The sequence below is a fragment of the Schistocerca serialis genome, unplaced genomic scaffold, assembly GCF_023864345.2.
Source record: "Schistocerca serialis cubense isolate TAMUIC-IGC-003099 unplaced genomic scaffold, iqSchSeri2.2 HiC_scaffold_1407, whole genome shotgun sequence".
Classification (NCBI taxonomy): domain Eukaryota; kingdom Metazoa; phylum Arthropoda; class Insecta; order Orthoptera; family Acrididae; genus Schistocerca; species Schistocerca serialis.
Genome location: NW_026047633.1, coordinates 904237 through 925655, shown reverse-complemented (window position 1 = coordinate 925655; position 21419 = coordinate 904237).

Genomic DNA, 21419 nt, shown 5'->3' with positions numbered 1-21419 from the left:
CACAAACTGCTTGCACTCACATTACGCGCCTATGGAGTATCGTCAATAGACCAACATCGACAGACGGATCAGCACTCCCCAGCCGCAGGCAGCATAATAACAGAGACATGAACTGTGGATTGAGTGAACACAGAATACCGAACAAATGGGTTAATTCGTATTTCTTAACAACGAAGACAAATGTAACATTATTGATCATAATTACTTCTTAGAGAGGTAATAAACAATTGAGAAGAAACACAAGGTCAAGAATACTATGAATCATTCATTGACTTCTGTAGGCATGTGGAGTGTAAATGTAAAGGAGGAGGGTATAGAAGGATGGATTGGGGGCGGGTTATAAAATGACTAATAAAATGAAGAAGCCATTATAGTGGGGGGGGGGGACAAAAGGGTAACTAATAAAGGAATAAGAATAAAAATGTGAAGTGACTGACTTTTTTTAAATTAAGATACACCTATGGTAAATGGGCACTTTTAAATGCTAAAGCTAGGATCAAATACAGCATATGTTGGGTCATTGTGTGGGAATGATGTGTCCAAAGTGGAGGTATGGCTTAAGTGTGTATCGGTATATTCTCTGTGTGGATTCGTGTATCATAGTATTTTATGTGTTAAATAGTTGTGATACTAAAATTTATTCCATAAATTTAATAAAATTAAAGTTTTTATAGAGACAGTCAGTTTGTCCTTTGGTTATTGACAGAAGTTTGGGGTGAGGTATATTGATTCCTCATTAAAGTAGTATATCTCAGAGGAAGGAAAGGGTACTTCAAACAACATCAATGACTAACTGGACTGCTATATTTATGGATGCAGCGGATGTTATCGACAGATTTGTTACAGTATATGTTTATGAGCATGCAACTTCATGGTATACTGAGATAAACAGGTACTGCAAAGGTGTAACAGCTACCAAAGAAAATAAATTGCTCCTAACCTTTCCTATCCTACCGGACACTGAGTCCAAAGATTAAAAAAAAGTGACCTGCTTGTAACACCAATTTCTTTGACCAAGACAATTTGACACTTAGCCGACTGTCATTCAGTCAAGATGGTGTACTCAGTAATGAAGCAAAGCAGTAGGCTCTGCCAGAACCATCGACTCTGTGTCTAATAGTGCATTTTAATTCGACAGTTTGCCTAACGTAGAAATGGTGCAGAGCATGCCGCATGTCCTTTTGTGCCGTCACAACATTGCCCTCGTCGATCTGGAGCGATGTGTTACACGCATGAGGAAGACGAGTCTGACGCCGAATCAGATGATACTGAGGAGTCAGTTGGTCCACAGCCCAGCGGACGTGGTTTGGAACGCCACCTCAACCCTCCCACTTGGCGCCGCTTCACTCCTAATGATCGCGCCTTTACACGCCTGACGTCTGCAGTACGTAGCAGAGCCCGATGCGCACTTTCTTAAAGGCCACACAAGAGAGAGTTGTAAAATTATTGCGTGCCCCGAATTTCCGCGCCCTATCAGCGTACAGTCGTATCAACGTTTGTCAGAATCTCGGGTTTGCCCTCTGAACTCAGCATTCCAAAATAGAGGCTTATCACGCAGCTGACCAGAGACTATGGTACAACACTTCTGGGTTCACCTTGATACGGTAAGGATCTCCATCTGCTCCGTATTCAACATCCAACGGAATCAGAACATTTTCACCGACAGTCGTGTGTGACGTAATGTGACAGCTACTACACTGTGGTCCATGAAGTCGGCGGGGATGGCATCGGTAGCCAAAGTCCTTTGACACGTCCGGTCAGACTAAATATGTAACACCTGTTGCAACATTAAAATAAGTAAAACTAACAGTCGTCGGATATTTACAGACGCAAAGAACGGACAATTTAACTAGTGAAACTTCCTGGCAGATTAAAACTGTGTCGGACTGAGTTCGACTCTCGTTCTGGCACACACTTTTAATCTGCCAGGAAGTTTCATATCAGCGTACACTCCGCTGCAAAGTGAAAATCTCATTCTGGAATTTAACTACTAGCGACAGAATTAAAATCAGGAAACTGGTCTACAGGACGCAACACACAGTTAGAACAACCACCTGTCAAAATAGTATCCAAACATTTGTGTAACAAATGAATCACCTGTTCCTTAAAAAATTCGGATAGATCTAAAGTGCGTCACGTACTGGATGACGCATAAAGGAGAATGGTCACGTGAAGAGAAGTTCATCTTATCCCTATACCATTATCAAGGATTTCAATTCCTTCAATGGAAATGTCCTCCCCCCAAAAAACATATAGAACACACGGGAGCCACATTAAACACAAGCAAAAAACCGAGACATAAAAAGATGTGGACTCGACTTCTTGCAGGAATATGGTACCTGCAAAGGAAACACAGAACAATTTATATGGAGAAGCTAGCCGCAAATCCGACACAGCCCTATCAATATTCAAAGGAAGAAGCGTATGAGCCAGCACACTTTAACAAACAAGAAGCTAAATTCGCTCTCATGGCTGGCTTAATTACGTGACCAGATTGTGTCAGGGTCCGTTTCCGAGTTAGACCGAGCGGCTAGCCGGGCGGGCTTATCATCACTTACTCAGCACCGATTCAGTCAGTTAATATCGCTCCTCTGAAACACTACCGGCTCTTCACTCACTCAAAGTAATGAGTGCTATCGACAAGGTACCTTAAACGGATTCCTTTCCACATTTCTGCACGGCTTTTGATACCGTTGCTCACAAAAGACTTGTAGTCACATTGCGTGCCTATGGAGTATCGTCCCAGTTGTTCGTGTGTAATCGTGTATTCCTGTCGGAAATGACACAGTTAATAATAACTGACGGAAAGTCATCGAGTAAAACAGAAATTATATTTGGCGTACGGAACGGATGTGTTAGAAACCGTCTGCTGTTTCTGATCCGTATATACGATTTAGGAGTCTATATGAGCAGCGCTCTGAGTGTGTATGCACACGATGCTATCGTGTTTCGGCCAGTAAAGTCAAGATAAGCTCAAAACCAGTTCGTTTTGTACCAGCGAGATGTTGAGGAAGGAGTGTCACGCATATGATCTGCGGGTTTGGGGTGGCAATAAGTCAGACAAAGATGTTTTTCGTTGCGGCGAGCCAAATTCAGTCAAAAACTTTCTCCTGCGAATATAAAAATAATTTGGGGATGTCCATCTACATAGGAAGGAACGATGGTCGTAATAAAGTACAAGAAATCGGACGTAGCGTGGGAAGATACAAGTGTAATTCATCATGCACGATGTTCGAGAGCGGAAGTGTACAGAAATAGGCTGGGGGTGGTTCGACAGACCCTCTGCCAGGCACTTTAGCGTCAATTACGGAGCGGGCATGTACACGTGTCGTCCGCCTACACACTTTATCTGGTCAACATTTGTTTGTGGTACAGACACTGGTCTGATGGTACTTCACCGGCTGGTACGTCCTTTGCACTTCTGTACAGCCACTGCCGTGATACCCATTTCAGCCTTCTTACAGTAGTCGAGCGTTGGTCCCCCTCTGCAGTTTCAACCTCCAGTAATTCCCTCATTAGAAACTCTACAATTCCTTGAAGTCTCAGTGTAACCTCTCAACCCAACCAATCTTTTAAGCAAGTTACCGCTTAAGTTTCCGTTTTTCCCATGTCAGTGTAGTACATCCACATTAGTTACTCGATCTACGCATCAAATATTCAACAGTATTTTGTAGCGCCACTTTTTAAAAGCTTCTGTTCCCTTCTTGCCTAAACTGCTGTCCAACATAAGACAAATAGCTTCAGGAGAAGTTCGTAAGATTTCTATTTACATTCAATGGTAGTATATTCCTCTTTTGCAGATACGCTTTTCTGCTCTTCAAAATCTCGTTTCCTGGTATTACTTTTTTATTTTGTCGCTCTTTGTTTCGTCCATCTTCAGTTATTCTGCTGACCATAGACCAAAGCTCATGCCTACATAATTCGTTCAGCAGCGCCTCATCTAATTTCATTACATTCCATTATCACTCTTTTACTTTGGAAGAAAATCATTTACAACCGGTTTTCAAGATATTATCCATTCAGTTCTACTGCTGTCCCATGAGTTTCAGCGTCGCTGGCGGAACTGTGTCATGCAGAATGCTTAAGGGTTTTGCTTCTCGCCCCAGAACTTTCATTTCCTCACAAAACTTCTCTTCCTGTTCCTTTACTTGATACTTAGTAAGCAGATAGTTCAACGTGGAGATAGGCTGCAGCTCTCCATTTCAGTACTGTTTCTGGTTTGATGTGGTATTCCAAAGGACCCCTGCATGGTCTGCAGGATTAGGATCTGTTTGCTTAGTGAACCATTCAAGGTGCGATAGAGTGCTTGAAGGTTCCTAAAAGCAGGAACGTTTGTGTACAGACCTGAAAGATGTAACTGTCCATAGCACACTCGTCATGAATGGGTAGGATGAAGGACAACAACTGGTCACCAAGAATGTTGAAATAAACGACCTGATTTATATACGTGATATTCATGGTACATTATCATAACATTACAGAAGCGTTTGCAACCTGAGCAGTGCCCTCAACACAGGGCGAGTTAAACGACTCACTGGACTGTCAGTGGCCTTGACACCTCACATCATTTGAAAGACGCGACCGCTCAGAGCACACTGCACTCGCCCCCCCCCCCCCCCCCCCGCCCCACACACACTCCAGTCAGCCTCTGGACAGTTCCTGTGCTGTTTGGCCCACTGGAGACGTGCAGCGTTATGTGCCACTGTGACCGATGGCCTTCTTACAGGTACCGAGCTCCACATCTCCTCTGTGTGTGCAGCTATTATAGGAAATGTTCGCTTGGATACTGGTTGACTTGGCCCTCGATTGACTGGCAGAGAACTGTTGTACTTAGAATCAAAGGAGGGACCTCCAACGTATTCCACTCTTCTAAATTTCTCTCTACCATGCCCTGCAAAGATAGCCATCTTGTCTATGATGGATGCAACAATTTATGAATTTTGATATCTAAAAACTTTTTAAATTCATGCATTTGCTCCTGTCACCTAACACTTGTTTTACAATGTTTATGAATGTTCCTAGCTAGGTCGCCCAATCTCTGGGAAAACATTTACAAGCTTCACCAGCACATTTGTGAAGAGAGTAAAATATGAATTAGGAAATAATTAGTTCAGGACGTTTTTCAGTTAACCGAGTAGCAGCAGCGATTCTTGGACGTTTCATATAATTACAGTCAGCAGAAGCAAATCTTATAATATTGTTTTCAGAAAAGTTGTATTAAAAATGAAAGAATTAGATTAGAATAAAACGTTTTACTTGTTGCACCTTATCATATTCACCGTGCCTAGAGATTTCACAAAGGTTCCACAATTTACGTTCACCTTTATTTGTGTCCTCGTAAAATTTTTAAGAGCAGATAGTAAAAACCTGGGTGTTGACTCTTGTCTTTCTGCAGTCTACTTCCATAATGTAACCATTACGGCCTGTAATTGTAGTGATATTATAATATATTACCTTACCTTGACTTACTTAAATACTCCAGTCCACATGTTTCAATTCATTATTAACTGTCTCACCAATTTTAATTTTCAGCATATCTAGCTGGGAAGACGCCACATTTCAATGTGGTACTCATCCGACACTGGCGTGATTTCATTCCTAATTTAAAATGTTCTTTCTTATCGATTACATGAGCAGCTCCTCCAATCGTTCAGAAAAGAGGTCTCAGTTTTTTCAAACCAATCGTTCACCATGGAGCGATTACCGAACAGCGACCTGGATATTACATTTCCTGAAATTCAGTCTGTCTACATCCTCTGTTTTGCTACTCCAAACACCAATCTGAGCCCATCATCTTCATTCTGGTAGCGAATTTCTGAAATAGATCAGTTGGCGAAAATGGGAGCTCATACTTACATCTTCCATAGCTGTTTGTGATTCTATTACTGTATTCAGCTGTCTCCTCTGCATTTAACAGTGGAATTCCCATTGGACTCGTAATTTTACCGCCCTTCCTTTTAATTTCACAGAAGGCTGTTTTGACTTTTCTATTTCCTGGGTCACTCCTTCCGCCAATTAGATATCTCTTTTTCGATTTCATCACATTTCATGCAGCCATTACACTTCAGCTTTCATGCATTTCCTGTTTATTTCATTCCTAAATGACTTGTATTACCTTATTCCTGATTTTTGCCTGCACGTTTCTGTACTTCCTCCTTTCGTCAGCCAGCTGAAGTATTTCTTCTGTTACCTTTTTTCTGTTTCCTCTCAATTACCTTCTTTGTAGCTATGTTTCTCTTTCCAAATTGTGTAGCCCCTCTTTTCATAAATGTCCATTCCTCTTCAATTGAATTACCTTCTGAGTTATTCATCGGCGCTCTAATTATAGCCTCAGAGATCTTCAACCATATATCTTTATTCATGAGTATTTCTGTATCCCAGTTCTTAGCGCATTATTTCTTCCTGCCCAAATTGTTAATCTTCAGTCTGCTCTTCGTCATTACTAAATTGCGATCTGGGTCTACATCAGCTTCTGCGTGTACCCGATTCTAGTACTGGATTCCATATCTCTTTTGATTTCGGAATCTCTGCCTGACCATGATGTCATCTAACTGGACGTTTCCCATATTTCCGAGTCGTTTCCTAGTACAGGCCTACCCCTACCACTCGTAAATACTGAACAGAGGCTTCGCTATTACTACCTGAAATCTACTGAAGAACTCCATTAGTTTTTGTCCTCTCTCATTGTTACTGCCTAGCCCATATTGTCCTTTAACATTTTCTTCTACTCCCTCCCCTACAACCGAATTCCAGTTCCTCATGACTATTTTGTTTCCCCTCCCCTTTCATACTAAATTACCCGTTCAGTACCCTCATATATGTTCTCCATATTTTCATATTCTGCTTGAAACATCGGCAAGTATACATGAACTATCGTTGTAGGTGTTGGTTTGCTGTCGATTCTGATGAGGAAAACCAATATTTTAGGCACACTCTTTGGTTTGGTTACGTCCGTAGGACACATTTTGGTTGAGGTTTGAGGTAAAGTTTGTATAGTTGTTTGTAATCAACAGGACTGGAAATCATGAACGATGTGTTGTAAATTGCATTGCGTATCAGGATTAAATATATGGATGCTACTATCTAGAAGTAATGGTTTGATTTGTAGCTAATGACGTAAAGAATTCCTGATAACTCCAACCATTCAGTGTTTAGCGTCTTCCCTTTCTATGTACCACGCACATCGTTCCATTACCTGATTCACTATTCCTTGATACTTCCGGTCATGTACTGAAAATCGATTCCTTCTATATGTTTCATCACTTTGATTCAGCATCTGTTCATTAAATACTCGATGTACCCATCTTCAGCGTTATTCACCATAGGCTGCTGCCCCTCTTGGGAACCCCATGTTGGTCTGGCTCCTTTATAGACGCCTTTTCCATGTTGTTGCATCTACATTGCATCACTGAGGTAATGACGCCACCCCACGGCGGTCTTTTCGCTAAACAATGCAGGTGGAGCCGGGATTGGACTAATTTAGTTTACAACGTTGAATATTTTACTTAGTGCACAAATGACATTGGGGTACGACAGTTTCTCAGGCTCTCCCTTGCAGTGATAATCTCCAGGTAAGATTTGCTACTCTGATATCTATATGTCTACTTAATCCCCTTACTCTATTGCATTTTGTTGTTATATAAATTTGTCGAATTATGTATATGTATTTGTAGATGTAGAGTTAAAACGTAATGAAGCGGTTACCAACAGGTGTAGCTATTCGAAACACAGCAAATTTATTTTAGATTGTTTATAGGTATTTTCCATGAAGCCCATGATGACACGTGTAACATGTAAGCGACAAACCATGTCACGCCATACAATTAGGAATGTCTGTAAAGTAACCGACGCTTCAGAAATGGGTGAATGGTTTTCGACGAATGTGGAATATACACAAGGTATTTCGCATAACCCCACGACAAGAAATCCTTGGGTGTCAGGCCCATAGGTCTAGGTGGCAGAGGACGCAGTGCCGCCATGCAAGGACGACGGATTCAACGTTTTGGGGGGTGCTGATTCAAAAGTGTGCAGTGCCTTCCGATTCACTACTCTTCCACAACGATGAAAATTCTGAATTTTATTTTTCGTTTTCTGTACTGCTTATCGACGTACCGGCAAGAGTCGCCTGCAGTAACGTATCACCACTACAGTGATTTTGGGTTGGGCCGTACGCTGCACCCCCTACTGTGTGGACTCGGCCCGTGTCCCCCGCTGGCCTCCCTCGCCCTGTGTTGTTGTGACGCCCACAGCCGGGCTGGCGGCAACTGGAAGCGGCTCAGACCGCAAACGGGATGTTAGCTGCCCGCTGACCGCTAAACGCATGCAATCGCAGTGAAGACATGACGCACTTCCCACACACACACACACACACACACACACGTAAACGCGTCGAGTATTCCTGGCGCACATCCGTAGTGGTCCAAATACGCAAATACTACTTGGAGGCGAGAAATCGCGATCCTGCGTTAGTAGCGTCCCGCAGATCGAGAGATTTATACCAAATATATTAATAAGCGACGGTACTAATCTCCTATTGCGCACAGAACATGTCACTATTCAAGAAGAAAGGAAAAAAAGCGTGGGAAACTTAAAACAACGGAGTATCATCAAGATTGGCAATGTGTTATAAAAAATCAAAATTTTGCGCGGACTTTAATGCGAGATGCTTTTAATAGCTTCCACAACGGAGCTTTGCCTACACATCTGGTGAAAAACCCAAAGAGATTCTGGTCGTATGTAAAGTACATCAGAGGCAAGACAGAATCGGTGCCATCTCAGTATGATGACAGTGGTTATGTTACTGGTCAAAGTGCCGCTAAAGCGGAGTCACGAAATGCGGTAAATATTACAAAATTCGGTCAATAACAGCACCCGATTTCAGTAAGTTAGAAGTGGATATCCTCGATGTAGAGGAGCAACTTAAACCACTTAATAAAGGCAACTTTTTCGGCCGAATTGTATACCAGTCACGACCCCTTACGCGTATGGTGGTATATATTTAGAAATCATCTACAAGCGCTAACTCGACAAAATATCAGCCCCTAATGAATGGAAACTTCGACACGTCACACCAACAGTCACGAAAGCAAACAGGAGTAACTCCCTGAATTATTGCCCCATACCAGTAACGTCCATCTGCAGTAAGATTTGGAACATTCACTGGGCTCGAACATTATGAATTGTCCCGGAGAAAACGGTCTATTGAGACATACTCACCACCGATTCAGTAAATATCGTTCTTGTGAGGCACACGTAGCTTTCATAGTAGCGAGTGCTATCGACAACGGACTTTGAACTGGTTCTTTTCTTGATTTCCAGAAGGCTTTTGATACCATTTCTCAGAAACGGCTTGTAATCATTTTGTAAACCCATTGAATTTTGTCCTAGTTGTGCGACTGGATCCGTCATTTCCTGGCGGAAGGGTTACTGGGCGTACTAACTGACGGAAAGTCATCGAGTAAAACAGAAATGGAATTAGGGGTACGAAAGGGAAGGGTTATAAACCGTCTGCCGTCCCTAATCTGTATAAACGATTTAGGAGACAATTTGAACAGCTTTGTCAGAGTTTTTGCACATTATTCTGCCGTTAACCCTCTAGTAAAGTTGGCATAAGATCAAAACCAATCGCCAAATGCCAATTTATTTAGCCAAAAGAGACAACTGACTCTAAACAATGCACAGAGGTACAGGATGCTTCAAAAATGACCGGTATATTTGAAACGGCAATAAAAGCTAAACGAGCAGCGATAGAAATACACCGTTTGTTGCAATATGCTTGGGACAACAGTACATTTTCAGGCAGACAAACTTTCGAAATTACAGTAGGTACAATTTTCAACAACAGATGGCGCTACGGTCTGGGAAACTCTATAGTACGATATTTTCCACATATCCACCATGCGTAGCAATAATATGGCGTAGTCTCTGAATGAAATTACCCGAAACCTTTGACAACGTGTCTGGCGGAATGGCTTCACATGCAGATGAGATGTACTGCTTCAGCTGTTCAATTGTTTCTGGATTCTGGCGGTACACCTGGTCTTTCAAGTGTCCCCACAGAAATAAGTCACAGGGGTTCATGTCTGGCGAATAGGGAGGCCAATCCACGCCGCCTCCTGTATGTTTCGGATAGCCCAAAGCAATCACACGATCATCGAAATATTCATTCAGGAAATTAAAGACGTCGGCCGTGCGATGTGGCCGGGCACCATCTTGCATAAACCACGAGGTGTTCGCAGTGTCGTCTAAGGCAGTTTGTACCGCCACAAATTCACGAAGAATGTCCAGATAGCGTGGTGCAGTAATCGTTTCGGATCTGAAAAATGGGCCAATGATTCCTTTGGAAGAAATGGCGGCCCAGACCAGTACTTTTTGAGGATGCAAGGACGAAGGGACTGCAACATGGGGCTTTTCGGTTCCCCGTATGCGCCAGTTCTGTTTATTCATGAAGCCATCCAGGTAAAAATAAGCTTCGTCAGTAAACCAAATGCTGCCCACATGCATATCGCCGTCATCAATCCTGTGCACTATATCGTTAGCGAATGTCTCTCGTGCAGCAATGGTAGCGGCGCTGAGGGGTTGCCGCGTTTGAATTTTGTATGGATAGAGGTGTAAACTCTGGCGCATGAGACGATACGTGGACGTTGGCGTCATTTGGACCGCAGCTGCAACATGGCGAACGGAAACCCGAGGCCGCTGTTGGATCACCTGCTGCACTAGCTGCGCGTTGCCCTCTGTGGTTGCCGTACGCGGTCGCCCTACCTTTCCAGCACGTTCATCCGTCACGTTCCCAGTCCGTTGAAATTTTTCAAACAGATCCTTTATTGTATCGCTTTTCGGTCCTTTGGTTACATTAAACCTCCGTTGAAAACTTCGTCTTGTTGCAACAACACTGTGTTCTAGGTGGTGGAATTCCAACACCAGAAAAATCCTCTGTTCTAAGGAATAAACCATATTGTCTACAGCACACTTGCATGTTGTGAACAGCACACGCTTACAGCAGAAAGACGACGTACAGAATGGCGCACCCACAGACTGCGTTGTCTTCTATATCTTTCACATCACTTGCAGCGCCATCTGTTGTTGAAAATTGTAACTACTGTAATTTCGAAAGTTTGTCCGCCTGAAAATGTACTGTTGTCCCAAGCATATTGCAACAAACGGTGTATTTCTATCGCTGCTCGTTTAGTTTTTATTGCCGTTTTTGAAACACCCTGTAGGTCATGCACATGAATACGAAAAGAAATCCTTCACGTACCGGGTACGTAATAAATCACACAAATATAAAAACTGTCAGTTCCACTAAATACCTAGGAATTACAGTTACGAACTATTCGAATTTGAACGATGTTACAGAAAATGTTGTCGGGAAAGGAACCAAAGACTGCGTTTCGCTGGAGTCCCTAATCTTGTTAGTATTGTTAGTTCATCTACATTCTAACTTATATTTCTAGTACCCAGTTTCAAATTGGAAGTACTGTTATTGGTGATGAGATTTGATACACCTGCCAGCCTGATCCTGGAGCGCGGCGGATCTCGGTCGTAACGGCGGCCGGCCATTCCGCGTCCGGCGGTATTGGGTAGGTGCCCCTGAGCCTTTGTTGGTTTGTTTATTGGCTATTTTGGTCCCTAATAAATTCCCTCATAATCTTGCATGATACCTAGTTTCCCAAATTATTTAAGATATGATAGGTGTCAGCACGTCGTATTATGGAGAAGATGTCTCTGTTCGGTAATTGTTGTCTTAAATCACACGCTACTTCGTCATATGTTGGACAGTAATAGATGATATGTTCAGGTGTGCCGTCCCGACGAACACCACAGTCACACGCGGGTGGAGCCCGTCTACCAAATCGACGTAAGTATATCGGATATGACCCATGCCCTGTAAGAAAGTGCAGCAGCCCTCTACTTGGCTCAAAGTAACCCTCTCCCCAGGAGGAGTTCGTTATGCCCCAACAGAGCGTGACAGCATATTCCTCTGCACCCTTCTCACGGTCATGGCAGGCCTCGTGAGCCTCTGTGCCCAGACCCCACACCTGTGTCCTACTATTGATGTTGAAATACTATTGTGATAGAGTTTAATGAGATTGGGTTTCATATGGAATCATTTATGACCTATGTTGATGAGATTGTTTAAAACGTAGGGCTCATTGAGATATGGTGTCTATATCTGATGTATAATTCCACTTTTCATCAATTACAACCCCTAGATATCTGGCCTCGCGGCGCCGAAGAACTGGTGATTATTTCATTCTAACGGTTGGATTTCTAATCAGGCTACCTTTCAGCAATAGATACGTGGATCTGTGTGATGCAATCCTTATTTTCGCTTCGTGGCACCATTCTAAAAGTGATGTTATTGTTTTTTCCACTTTCGGTTCTAGGTCTTCACGGCTATGGCCACCAACCAGCAGGAGGTCATCTGCGTAGGCTGTCACGTCTAGTACGTCCTAGCTGAGATATAATTTCTCTAGCAGCGGTTCTATATTTACATTCCAAGAGAGTGTCCCCAGAACAGATCCATGGGCAACCCTTCGTGATGGTTTTACTTATTTTCCCGCTAGGCGATGATAACCAAACCTCCCTGTCCTCTTAACAGCTCCTCAGACAGCCACAGAGGGGCCCTGAGCACTCCTCCTCACACAAGGGGAAGAAACGCGAGGGCCACCACAGGTTGTCGAATGCGCCACTGATGTCCACCATGATGCCTACCACATACTTTCGTGGGGCTGAGCTGCAAACCTCAACCGCCTGGGCAGTTGCGTCAGACACTGATTGCCCCAGCCAAAAGCTAAACTGCCTGTTACTCATCCTGCGCAGTATCCTGTGTATCGCCAGACTGTCAGCCAAAAACTTCTCTATTAATTTCCCCAGGATATCTAGGAGACATATCGGCCTGTAGGAATTGGCTTCCTTGTGGTCCTTATCTTTTCCTTTCTTTATAATTAAAAAATTTGCCCTTTTCCCAATTTTCGGAAATTTACCAAGCCTTAGGCATTCATTGAAGAGTCCTGTCAGAGGTCCTATTAACTGAGGGGCGAGGAATTGTACAACCTCTGCTACTATTCCATCTGGCTTTGGAGCCTTCCCCCTTCTGAAAGATTTAATATGTACTGCCTCTTCTTCCTTCTAAAAGGGGTACGCCATGGTGTTGTTGCTCTACTCTACATGATGTTCCCTACAGATATGGCATTGAATCTCATTGTCCTCATTCTCCTCATCATCTGGTAACAGAATCTGTAGAAGGACCTCGGCAGACTCCTGCCAGGACTCTGTCATTTGGTCGCCATCTCTGATTGCCGAGAGAACCTTGAGAGGTCTTATTTTTTTCTGTCTGACCAACTTATAGGGGACTCCCCTATGGGCAGTGGCCAGTTGGTGCAGCACATATCTTTCCTGGCTTTTAACCCTAACCCCCCTCAGTTCTTTCTGGAAGACCTTTCTCGCTGCCCTGTATCGCTGCAGCCAGAACTGTTTTTCTTGCCAGATGACACATTGCTGGTAATACTTCCTCGTCTGTCTCACAGACTGGTGCATACGTTGTAGTTCGGCAGTCCATGGTGATGGGGAGGCTGCAATGGCTCTTCTCCTGGGTGGTACAGCAGCTTTCACCGCTCTAACTACAGACCCCACCATCTTTTCAGCATACCTATCAACGTCTACATCACCCTCAGGCAACGGTTGAATGTCACACTGCTGAGCTAGGCATTACCAATACGTCTTATTGAAGTTGTATTGGACCTCCCACCCCAGGTCCCAGTGGCACTCCTTGTCATTAAGGCTAAACACAATCAGATTATGGTCGTTGTGACTTGATCTAGGACTCTCCAGTTCGATGTTGCTGATGGAACTGGGTGTTGACAGGATGACATCTATGTTTTTTTCCAAATCCACCTCCACCTCTATAGGTGTGGGGATTCCCTCATCTGTTTGCCACAACTAGTTCCGAGGCCATGATTAACTCTTCAGCCTTCTCCCCATTTGCATCTCTAGTGCCGCCGTACCATAGGGGTGGTTACAATAATCTTTTGCCCCCACAATGCCGTGGTGACTCGAGTGAGACGATCCAAGAAGTCGTCAAAATTACCTCTATATTGGAAGTACTTGTTAATGATGTACACTAGTCCTACAGGTGGTTGTAATTCCACGATGTTGCAGTGGCTATTTGATAATTGTGCTATGGTAGCAATTCGTAAGGCCTTAATATATACTCTGGAACCATAAAAATTAAGTGATATGCATTACAAATTCATTCTATTATATCAAAAAATAATTGACCCACTATATTCATGCAGTACGCAAATGGCGAAAAATGCAAACATTTATAGAACACGCACGTGTATGTAACTTCATATGGTACTGATTATGTATAACAAAAAAATCATATTGGCAAGAGAGAACAAAATTAAGTATTTCACTTGTAATGCTGTATTATTGTGTTACATACTGTGGTGTTGCGTTACAAGTGGCACGTGTTCTTCCAGCAGCACAACGCTCGATCACTCACTGAACATGTCACACAGCTCCAACCTTCCACCGATTATTCAGTTTCCTGGTCAATGTACAAAACATAGAGGGGACACCACAAGCAAAAGTAACCCAAAACAAGCCTTATCGTCTGTTGAGGGATCCTTATGGTGCAGGATGAAACAAAGCCCATTCTGTTTGCTCCTCCACTACGTCGCTGGAACGTGTGCTTCCAACAAGACACCGCAACTGTACTCACTGCTTTCCACGCTCTGCTCTCGTGTTGATTACATACCCGACCAAGTCTGAGTACCGTCCTGTGCGAAATCACAACCTAAAATTGCACCAGACTAATGTTGAAATGATACAGTAGTGTGCTGTATACATCCTGTCGATTCCGATGAAGATTCTGCAACACGTTTACTTTCAGCAAGACGACGCGCTTTTACTAACATACTGTGTGAAACTGATTCTCCCTCCCACAAATTCCAAAGATTTTATGGCACAGAGATAAAAGATCAGTCTTTGGAATCAAATAGTCAGCACCTCTTAACATAAAATGTATACGTACTGATTGTTGATGAGATGGCAGGAAACTTACTGAGTGTATCTGTAGCCGACAGTCACATATCGTGGTTGTTGAGGTAAAACGGAAGTTAGTAGGAGCATCCAGCCTGCCCTGTTGCCGTTGGTACATTATCAGCCTTACCTCATCTCCCATACTCTGGTGCAGTGATACAGCCGACGTAATGCTCATTATGCCCCACCATGAAGACATGCAATACCAGTTTAATATATCCGGCTGTGCGTAAACGTATAGTGAAACGAAGGTTGGTGTTTGTTAAGGAGACGCTGAACTGTGGAGAACATAAGCGTTAGCCTGTACTGACCCTGCCACACTGGTACCTACCAGCACGACAATGCGCCTCACTCATAGGTCAGGTCGTGCTGAAGTATCTCAGCAAACCTGGTTGTGACATCTAAGAGCTAATCCAGGTAGCGTGTCTTGTTCAGTTGTAGCCACAAGTAACCCATGAGGCTTGTTCAGGGCACCCTGAAGAGAGCAGGATACATCAGACCTGTTCCAACTCCATTCCTACAAAACCAGCTGATTTAATCTTTGAATGGGACGACACCCACCTACTCAGTTATTGTGTTACACAGATACGTTCAGCAAGGAGTTCACCTGACCCAGACGTACTGATATATTGGCGTTTCATGCTGACAGAATCATAAGCCAAAATAACCAGTGGTGTTTGGTCGGGAATCACAGAATTCGCAAGGTACAATAAGCCTGGCCTGCTGCCTTTTGCACAACTTTACTGCGATGTGTTGTTCCAGCAAGACAGCGCTTACTGACTAACTTCCTGAAGACACACGTTCCTCATATCCTGTGTTACTGGTTAAAAGGTCAGTTTCTAAATATCCTTTGTGGCCAACTGCAACTTAAAATAACCCATGCGGTTCTGTGAGGGAAAAATAAACTGTGCTGGATTCCTCCAGGCTGTAGTACTGTGCTGCTTTGCGCGTGACCTTTCAACAGCACAAGACATTTATTCACTTTTACCACAGGGTCACTCTCCAATACGTACCACAGTTCCCTCGGAAGTAACAAATCAGATACACTCTGTCTCGTGGCTTGGGGAACTTTAACATGACACGATCCTCCTGTGTCTGAGGAATCACTGAGCTCTGCAGGTGTCCAGAGTGTTGTCCTGCCTCTGCTGGGTGAGTAGGAGACGATGTTCCACAAGAACACCGGCCTTTTCGTCGCTTTCTGCGATAAGTGGCACAAATTGGTCTAATGTCCATCAGCTCCACTGGCAATGACATGCAAGCCTAATTTTTGAGTATCATGTTTTACAGGAACCATTAAGCAAACAATCACTAATGATTGATCAATGAATAATACAGCATGGTTAATGGTACTTGGTAACAACCTTAACGAACGTATCTACTGTTTCTTTGCCATATTTACCGAGTGTGTGTAACTGAATAGATACCATTGTACGCACATTAATCTCTCTTACTTCGTTCTCGAGGTTCCTACTTGAGACGTGCAATAGTTTCAACGTAAATGTGACACATTATGCCTCGAATTCCTTTTCTGTAAATTTACCTAATTGATTTTCACGCCTGCCGCTGTGGCCGAGCTATTCTAGCCGCTTCAGTCCCGAACCGCGGTGCTGCTACGGTCGCAGGTTCGAATCCTGTCTCGGGCATGGATGTGTGTGATGTCCGTAAGTTGGTTAGGTTTAAATAGTTCTCAGTCTAGGGGACTGATGACCTCAGATGTTGTCCCATAGTGCTGAGAGCCATTTGAACCATTTTTTTGAGAATTTCACGAAAACAACTTCGTCCTTCTTCCAAACACTGCGGTTTGAATGCCACAACCACCTCTGTTACTTCTGCGTATGCTCAGTCCTAGCACTCTTTCTGATTTTGCTCCATGCCCGCTGTCATGCCGACTTGACCAGGTCTCCAGGTGCTGCAGCAGAAGTCTACATCTACATCTACATTTACATGGATACTCTGCAAATCCCATTTAAGTGCCTGTCAGAGGGTTCATGGAACCACCTTCACAACTCTCTGTTATTTCAATCAAGTATAGTGCGTGGAAAAAACAGCGCTTATATATTTCCGTGCGACCTCTGATTTCCCTCATTTTATTATGGTGATCGTTTCTTCATCTGTAGGTCGGCGTACACATCCAGGTTCAGGTTCTTCATGTCGTTCAAAATCAGCATATCTATACACTGAAACGTCGTGCATTTCTGTATCATCCCCATTACATATCTGAATTGTTACGTTATACACTGAAGAGCCAAAGAAACTGCTACACCGGCCTAATATCATGTAGGGCCCCCGTGAGCTCACAGAAGTGCCGCAACACGACTCATGTCTGAATGAGTTCTGGGGGAAAATAACACCATGAATCCTGCAGGGCTGTCCATAAATCTGTGAGAGTACGGGCGGCTGGAGATCTCTTCTGAACAGCACGTTGCAAGGCACACCACATTTGCTCAATAATGTTCGTGAGATTTTTGGGCCAGCGAAGGTGTTTAAACTCAGAAGAGTGTTCCTGGAGCCACTCTGTAGCAATTGTGGACGTGTATGGTGTCGCATTGTCCTGCTGGACTTGTCCAAATCCGTCGGAATGCACAATGGATGCAGGTGATCAGACAGGATTCTTACGTACGTGTCACCTGTCAGAGTCGAATCTAGACGTATCAGGGGTCTGATATCAGCCAAAAACGGCACACACCGAACACCATCACAGAGCCTCTACCAGCATGAACAGCCCCTGCTGACATGCAGAGTCCTCGGATTCATGAGGTTGCCTCTATACCCGTACACGTCCATCCGCTCGATACAACTCTTACCTTTCATTTTCTTTGGATGATAACACTAAGTTTATGACACTAGTTAAGTCATTAGATGCGAGGTCTTCGGCTTCCTGGAGGACCCTGACAAATATACTTAAATTAAGGACGTTTATAGCAACATACTGGCTGAAACAAAATATCAGTACAATGAAAAACCTGACAATGTGGGATATTTTTTTATTCACTTGATAGCTAGTTTCGAGCCAAGACCCATTTTCTTCCTTTTACGAGTTGCCCCCCGCACAGGATAGATGCGTTGCTTATAGCGACTATGAGGCAATAGAGCGACTGCTGTCAGGTACGTAGGTTGTTCTTGAACGTTAGCCAGATTATCTGAAAAACAGAACCAGAGGCGATTCTGATCGGCACGCGTGAGAGGAATCAGGCATCACATCTGGATAAAGAGGGAGGACATCCTGGACACCAGTCGGCTTAATGGCAGTAACAGAAGAAGGTCGTTAAGAGGTGGTCGGAAAGTTAAATGGAACAGACAAATTTAGAGGCGTCTCAGTTTTTCTTTTGTTAATCATTACACCAGAAATCCCAACGACTCCCCCACGCCTGTATGTTTCTGGAAGATGCTAGGACACACACCAGCTATCTCAACTTCCTTTTTCGCACCATCGATCCCACCAATAGAGCAGAAGTCAGCACTACAGTATACAGCAAGCCTCTTCAGGGGGCGCTGTGTGAGGAGTAGATGTACCCAACTCCTCTCTGTCCTGTATACGACATCTCTTGTGTTGCACTGCGGACACAGCCAGTCTGCTAACAACAGTTTCACGACCCTGCAAACTGAAAAGTCAGGAGCAGGTAGATGTGCATTCATCTGTTGGTCCATTGCACCTGGCCAAGACATGGCAACAATCTCGTGGGCGGTAGAAACGAGATCAGCTAACACCAATTTCGACGCTGTTCCAAGGAGGACTTCAACACAAATTTCCTCCACTAGCATATTATATCAGAGGCGGCCACTTTAGCTGATGAGAAAGAACGTCGCTACTTCCTCATTATATGTTGTATGAATGCGGTACTCACAAAACTGTAGATGGGAACGAGTGTTGTTCTTTACTACCATCTCCACTGAACGGATCCTACTGTAACTCTGCGAAGGGTATTGAGTGGACTAGCGTTCACATCGTATACCCCTCACATCACTCTAAGAGACCAAACTGTTGTTACACACGAGGACACGAAAACGCTGAGGGAAAGCTGTCCAGGTATCCACGTTCTGTGGTGAGGCAGTAAACTGGCGACCCTCCCACCTGGTGCTCGATCCGGAACTACCCTTGGACCACGGCTGCAGAAATATCATAGAAGAATCTATACCTTATGACGTCGTATTTGCAAATCAGATTTCTCTGGTCAATGTGTTGCATTGGAACTTTTCACGAATTTCTGAGTGATTATTTACGCAACTTGTCTATAGAATGCGGCAGACGAATGCTTTGGCAACAAATGTCTCTGAACCTTATTCGACAGTAGTCATTCATTTGATGTTCACATGGGGCGTTCATAGAAAATACCAGCTCTGGAAAAGAGACAAGTCAATTCCCAGGTTTGGAGGTGTGGAGTACAGTAGAGGGATACAGTTCCCATGTTTTGTCAGTAAGTAGCTACAGAAGTATCCTTCTGTTGTACACTTTTGTTGTATGATTTGTACTTGCAGTTCCTTTATAGTCGAGGCGTAATTCTGTGTATTTTAGTGAGTTAATAATTTGGATAGCATATTTCCATGAGGCAGTAGTTATGAGGATGAAAAGTGGTTGTTTGTCTCATACAATTGCCTGGGTTTTGGAATGGCTAGATTCAAGGTGTGGCTGATTAGCTTGGTTGAGGTGGGGTGGTCAACACATTGGAGGAAATGGACAGGATGTCAGAACCCGGCCGCTCCTAATGTTTCCATAAACAGTACATCCTATTTTCAATAAGAGTAGGGTTCACTTGGAACTTCTCCTTCATTGACTATGTTCTGCAACTTATCCACTATCTCAATAAGAACAAAATTGTCGTCTTTGCAGCTCTTAACCTTTTGACTACGTCTGTGTGTGTGAGTGTGTGTATTTACAGGGTGAGGGACTGGTGCCTGTACCACTGGTATAGACAGAACACTACCGCCTGTTACTGCTCCCACCCAGCGCAATGTATTAATTTTCATCGCTACAGTAGTCATTGCATTATCACACAATGGGTAAATAGTTCTTTATTTCTTTCTTTGTCACTGTGTTGTGTTTCTATCGAACTGCAGATGGTACACCGCTTTACTGTCTGCTGTTCTCATCTGAGAGTGTGTGCTTGCGTTTAGTTTTTGGAGCGAACGTGGAACGCCACATTCACGTTCAGGAGAAAGTGGATCAGGAAGTACGAGCTGGTCGCACAGAGAAAGAAATGAAAAAAATGTGAAACTGCAGTCACAAACCAAACCCAGGAATAAATGCCAGTGTCCTACCAACTATTTAATTGACATTCAAATACTTATGTAACGATATGGCGCATAAAATCTTGTCATCTAGCGTAAATTCACTTGCTTTTTTTTCAAGACCAGACCATGATTTCCATATGTCGTCAACCATATGTCTGCAACCCCTTGCACTCGTACTTACACTAAATGTATTCCTCTACAGGTGAGACATGTTAATTGACAATCGATTGCCCGGTATTGGCGGATAAACGCAATACTGCAGTTCCTGTGTTGTTCATAAAAACGGTGGAATGTTTCCTCGGACATGCATGCGTCCGTATTTGCATGCATGTCCGAAAGGACATTACAGTGTACTTCCGAAGAACACAGGTAGAGCAGTATAGTACTGGCCCACGAAAAGCTCTCGTGCGAAACAAAAATATTGACCAATATTTTAGTCACACTCTTTAGTTTGTTTACGTCCGTAGGACATGTTTCAGTTGTGGTCTGAGGGAAAGTCTGTATAGTTCCTTGTCATCAGCAGGACTGGAAATTATGAACAATGTGTCGCAAATTGACTTGCGCACCAGCGTGTAACGTATGGATGCTAATATCTGTATGTAATGCTTTCAGGTGTACGTAGTGACGTAAGGAATTTCTGATACCTCCAACCATTCATTGCTTGCGTTTCCGATTTTTTTGCACTACCTCACACTTCCTTCGGTTACCTACTTAACGATTCCTTGATATCTGAGGATGTATCCTGTCAATCGATTCCTTCTATTAGTCAGACAGTGGCTCTATTGTTTCCTATCAGTTCGATCCTGTACCTCTTCATTATATAATCTATTTCACCATCTTATCTTCAGAATTATTCTGTATCACATTTCAGATTTTGCTAAGATGGGAGCATGCCACTTGTATTTTCTGCTTGCCATCATCCGCCCATAACACCAACGTATGGATGGCGTGGGGGCTAATGTTGCAGGGCCAGACCTTCTGACACTCATCTGGACTGGTCCCCTCTAACTAAAGAACAGGCTGCCCTCCTCTTCGTGAACCATATGTTGGTCTGGCTGCTGTATAGACGCCCCTTCCACGTTGTTGCACCTGTAGTACGGCTGTTTGCATCACTGAGGCACGCAGACCACCCCAGTCTTGCA